Below are 6,432 nucleotides of genomic sequence, written 5' to 3' on the forward strand. Positions count from 1 at the left end.
GATGGCTTTTGTCTAAATGAGCTTGATGCCATCGATTTCCACCATACGCACCTGCTGAAATATGAGTACGTCATGTGCAGCAGGTAAGGCAGGATGGCATCCTTGCGTTCATCACTCAATCAGCCAGCAATTTTCATGCAGGACAATGCTCCCTGTCACACCGCAAAACGGGTAAAGCAGTTCCTTTAAACTGAAAAAATTGAAGCAATGAAATGGCCAGCCCAGAGTCCTGATCTAAACACAATAGAAAACCTCTGGAAAATCCTTGGTGACAAAGTTATGGCCAAGAAACCCACAACAGTCACAGAACTGTGGAAGAAGAGTGGACCAAAATCACACCAGAGCAGTGTGAGAGACTACTGATGTCCTGTGGCCACAGATGTGCTGAATTCATTCAAAGCAAAGGCCTGTACAATTCCTACTGATGACTGACTGTTGTAACCTTCAGAAAATGTCATTGTAATCTTACTGTGTTCCAGTCATTGCTGTTCTCTAATTATGATCATCACGGTTTTTTTTGCAACATAAAGGTTTTATGATGATATACTTTGGTTATTTTGTAAAACACTGCTCTAGTGGCACAGTGTACCCCTTACACAAAATCCTTCAAATGCTGATCAATGTAGATGACATCATTTCTGAAAAAAATCAAGTGTTCATACATTGTTCTCTAATTTGATCTCCAGTGTAGTTGAGTTTTCAAACTTTTTATTCACAGATTGTCAGATTGTCAAATCAAATCAAAATAAACAATTAATTTATCAATTAAGTAAGAGGAAGATTTAAAAAAAAATTGCTAATCAATGCACCCACACGGTATTTACACATGTGCCTAATATATTGGCATAAAAGCAAGCTCACATTCGACTGCAACACCTGCTGTTTTGGCTGCGTGCCCCGCGGGCGCCCTCCAGTGGCGCAAGTCTGCAACGCCTGTCAGACGAGGCTTTGCAGCCTGCAGCCTGGTCTCACAGCTGGTTGTTTTGTTTTTGTTTTTTTTTTTTTGTTGTTTTTTGCTTTTTTACTTTTATTAAACAAGGCTCAAGAACAATGTAGTTCTCACAGCTGTTATAATTATTAAAAGAATGTGCTTTGAAATTCATTTGGACGCCTCTCTCTCATATATGTTGACCTTTTGCACACCTTTCCACTTCAGGCTCAGGCTCTCGTCTTAGAACGCACTGCGAATGTCTCACGGCTGTCCTTCCTGATCCATGGCTGTCAGATCTGTGCGCGTGTCTGTCTGTCTGTGTGCACGTGTGTTAGGTTCAGACCACCGTTAAATAAAGGAAGACACAGAAACCCGTAGTGATCTTTTTACCTGCAGGGAGAGTCTCTGTCAGCCAGCACACGTGTGTGTGTCTGAGAGAGAGTCTGACTTCCTTCTTCCTGCTGGCGCTTTTATTTTTAGCATCACGTATGTTTACACAAAGCTCAGGTAACAACATCACTCACTTCACATGATGTAATCATGTATGTGTATGTGTGTGTTGATGGTTAGATTAGATTAGATAAAGTTTATGAATCCCTTCAGGAAGATTCCGTCGGGAAAATGAAAGTTCCAGTAGCAGTTTTACAGATAACATGGGCACACAAAGACAGCAGAAATGACACTAAACAAACATATGGATAAATAAATAATAAAACAGACAAGTATTTCTTTATGTTGTGTTGTGGTCGGGCTGAGGCTGCTGCTGCTCCCCTCCCTGTGTCCTCCTGTTTAGCCCCCGCCCCAGCGAGGAGTTGTACAGTTTGATGGCGTGATGGACAAAGGAGTTTTTCAGTCTGTTGGTCCTACATTTGGGAAGGAGCAGTCTGCCATTGAACATGCTCCTCTGGTTTCTGATGACAGTGTGCAGAAGGTGACCAGCATGTCCAGTAGTTTGTCCAAAGTCCTCTTCTCTGCCACTGTCACCAGAGAGTCCAGTTTCATGCCGAGCACAGAGCCAGTCCACCTGATGAATTGTCCAGCCTGAATGTGTCCTTCCTGGATGTAGAGGACTGGCGTCCTCCATACCAACATCTGCCCAGTATGCAAACTGCAGATGGTCCTGGGCATGTCGCACCTGGGGGCTGAGGAGGCTGAGGAAGAGCCGCTCCAACATCTTCATTAGATGTGAGGTGAGTGCCACTGGTCAGAAGTCATTCAATTCGCTAGGCTGGTCCTTCTTCGATCCAGCTACTGTGCTCCAAAGTTACCTCAAAAATGCTCTCAGTGGAAGGATGGCTGTCGAGAAGGCATTCTTAAGGAAGGGAAACAGAGAGAAAAGGCTGAGGTACACCAGATTACTGAAGAGCTGGACTGTTAATCAATGTGACAGGTCTTACGGAGTGATGAATCAAATTTGGATTCAGTATGTATGAAGTAGGTCAGGAGAGAGATACAATTGTGAGTGTCTACAGCTGTGTGCAAAACATGGTGGAGGCGCTGCTATGGTTTGGCTGCCTTTGATGTCCTTTACATGCAGATTGTACTTCTCTGCAATGTAATTGAGGATGGCTTTTGTCTAAATGAGCTTGCATGCCATCGATTTCCACCATACGCACCTGCTGAAATATGAGTACGTCATGTGCAGCAGGTAAGGCAGGATGGCATCCTTGCGTTCATCACTCAATCAGCCAGCAATTTTCATGCAGGACAATGCTCCCTGTCACACCGCAAAACGGGTAAAGCAGTTCCTTTAAACTGAAAAAATTGAAGCAATGAAATGGCCAGCCCAGAGTCCTGATCTAAACACAATAGAAAACCTCTGGAAAATCCTTGGTGACAAAGTTATGGCCAAGAAACCCACAACAGTCACAGAACTGTGGAAGAAGAGTGGACCAAAATCACACCAGAGCAGTGTGAGAGACTACTGATGTCCTGTGGCCACAGATGTGCTGAATTCATTCAAAGCAAAGGCCTGTACAATTCCTACTGATGACTGACTGTTGTAACCTTCAGAAAATGTCATTGTAATCTTACTGTGTTCCAGTCATTGCTGTTCTCTAATTATGATCATCACGGTTTTTTTGCAACATAAAGGTTTTATGATGATATACTTTGGTTATTTTGTAAAACACTGCTCTAGTGGCACAGTGTACCCCTTACACAAAATCCTTCAAATGCTGATCAATGTAGATGACATCATTTCTGAAAAAAATCAAGTGTTCATACATTGTTCTCTAATTTTGATCTCCAGTGTAGTTGAGTTTTCAAACTTTTTATTCACAGATTGTCAGAACAAATCAAAATAAACAATTAATTTATCAATTAAGTAAGAGGAAGATTTAAAAAAAATTGCTAATCAATGCACCCACACGGTATGTACACATGTGCCTAATATATTGGCATAAAAGCAAGCTCACATTCGACTGCAACACCTGCTGTTTTGGCTGCGTGCCCCGCGGGCGCCCTCCAGTGGCGCAAGTCTGCAACGCCTGTCAGACGAGGCTTTGCAGCCTGCAGCCTGGTCTCACAGCTGGTTTGTTTTTGTTTTTTTGTTTGTTTGCTTTCTTACTTTTATTAAACAAGGCTTAAGAACAATGCAGTTCTCACAGCTGTTTTTATAATTATTAAAAGAATGTGCTTTGAAATTAAATAGGACTCCTAATAGTGAGGAAAATATAAAATCTGGAAAAGCGACAGTCCTGCCCTAAAGACTAAGATTTTTTTGGTTTAGGAATACTTCACAAAATGGTGAAACACAATATGAAGCCCTGACAACATTAAGAAGCCATTAAGACATTTTCAAATCTATCTGATCTTTTTGGAAGTCACTGGCATTTCTTGGTGCTTTCTTAGTGGGCAGTCAAAATGACTTGCACTTTCAAATTCACTCATGTGGGAGAAAGCAGTGCAAATCAAAAATCAGAATGATTAATCAAATTTTTACATTTTTGTAAGCATGCTAAATGTGACTGTAACGACTGAGTTACATAAATATGATTTTATGGCCACAACACTTACTCTCTATTTGCTGTTTGTATATGTACATGCACATGCACCTCTTGCTCTATGACAGCTGGGATAGCCCCCCCCCACGCACACACACACACATATTTTTTATATGTACACACACACACACACACACCTGAGTGGAAAACCATATCTTTCCACAGATTCTTGGAAAAAGGCCAGGGTTGTAGATGACAGATTGTTGTTTGCAACTCCAAGTTACATGATCTGAAACAGAAATAGATATTTAAAAATAAAAAATAAAACTCACACATATAAATAGGACTTTAGGCCTGTTTCAAAATGCACCACTACAGTCAGCACGTCCTACAAATGAAAGACTGAGCAGATACCAAAAATATTGCAATTTCAGATCACTACTGATTTTGTACAAAGATGATTTGTAACTGTCTGAAATGTCTGTCTATGGGTTAGTCGTGAATAGTGTTTTTTTTTCTTTTCTATTCATACACAAATACACACACACAAACCTACCTTCCTGAAAAACCCATCTATTCCACCAAGTGGGTGGAGTGGGTGGAGGAATGCAGCAAGAGTGAAAAGGAGGGTTTACCTAGAAAGGACCTGCTATGATGTATGGTTTGGAAGCAGTGGCACTAACAGAAAGACAGGAGGTGGAGCTGGATGGCAGAGTTGAAAATGCTAAGTTCTTTGTGGGGAGTGAGCGGGATTAGAAATGAGTACATTTGAAGGACAGCTCAAGCTGAGCGGTTTGTACACAAAGTTAACGAGGTGAGGCTGAGATGGTTTGGACATGTACAGTGGAGGGATAGTGGATATATTGGACAAAGGGTGTTGAATATGGAGCTGCCAGGCAGGAGGAAAAGAGAGAGACCTCAGAGAAGACTGTTAGTGAAGGAGGACATGCAGAGGGTTGGTGTGACAGAAGAGGATGCAAGGCATAGGGTGAGATGACAGCAGATGATCTGCTGTGGCAAGCCCTCAACGGAGCAAAACTGACCAAACGATCGCCAGATATTAAAATGACTCTATTGGTAGCTTAAGCTAATTTCTCCCTGTCTTTATTGGCTCTCTTGAATGAAATGCAGTACATTTCATTGAGTATTGAATTTATTTCCTCACTTTGAGGAAAATTATTTGCATTTACAAAACACACAGACTCCCCTTTTCAGTCAATATTTAAAACTGTATCTTTAATGTAGGTATAGCTAATTAAAATTTGTATTTATATCTTATAACTTATTATTACTTGATGAGGTACAGAGTCTTATCACAGTTTTTTTGGGACAGTCAGTGAATGTCTCAGCATTAAACTAGAGGATTAGAGCACATAGATTGTGTGTAGAGATAGTCTGTTTGAACAGGACCCACATTAAGGTAATTAGCTGGTATTGTATTAATTTACTTGCATAAATAACACAGTAACAACATTGCAGTTGCTAACATTTGATTTTATTTATTCATTAAAAATCACAAGCATAGATACACTAAGAGCTAGATAGAGCCCTTTGGTCCATTTGTGACAAATCAGGAAGTACTTCTACTTTCATTGACTTAGTTTAATTATAGGAAATCTAATCAATCATCTTTGCTTGATCTGAAACAACAAAATCACTCTAAAACAGACATGTTTGTAAATACTTAGAAGGGTTCCTGTTAGACAATGCAAATCATTTTTGAGTTTAATGAAATGGTTCAGGGATTTGGTGTCCTATCTTTATTTGGAAATAAGCTCCTCTGCATCTGAATCATACAGCATATTTGTGGTCCTTTTACTCACTCTATGAGAAGGCCAAAACACACAGGCATCTACATAGACGGTGTCCTCACTATGGTGTTTAACATAGTTCATTTGAACTAGACTTTGTGCTTATTATGCATCCTCAAACTGAGGCAATGCCCAGACAGTGCATTTATACCTATATGGATCTTTCCACTAACTTCCACTATGGACAGTAAAGATTTGCACATTTGGTGTGTATTTTTTAAGTCCAGCTTACTTCATCCATGGCTGCATTTCTTATCTCTTCGGTCCTGGAAACACCAAACCCAGCCTTTCTAGCTAGTCCCAGTCACTCGATTCACGCTCAATATTGTCTCATTAACCCACACTGTCTCACTCTGCATTCAATTCCTGCTGGGTCCTCTGCTGTGCCTGCTTTGCTTAGCAAATTTGATCCAAGCACCTGCGCGACTACTGCTTACCTGTAGCTATTAAGTTACCTGTGATCTACCTGGTTTGGTTTTTATATTTGTATTGCCATAGCTGCTTGTGTGTAATTATTTCTTATTTGTTCATACTGTTCTAAAATTGTTCAGTGTTATTACTCCTTGATAATTATTAGATGGACTTGTTGGAGTTCAGTTCCATGCATATACTTCTTTAAAAAAAAAAACAAAAGAAACCCCACACCATTTCCTCATCTTCACACACTCGGTCTTTGTGCTAGAAAATTACAATTACAGAGAATAAGTACACAGAGGTTATTCGAGTTCAGAAACAAATTTTCCAT

This window comes from Archocentrus centrarchus, chromosome 6 (genome assembly GCF_007364275.1).
Source record: "Archocentrus centrarchus isolate MPI-CPG fArcCen1 chromosome 6, fArcCen1, whole genome shotgun sequence".
Taxonomy (NCBI): Eukaryota; Metazoa; Chordata; class Actinopteri; order Cichliformes; family Cichlidae; genus Archocentrus; species Archocentrus centrarchus.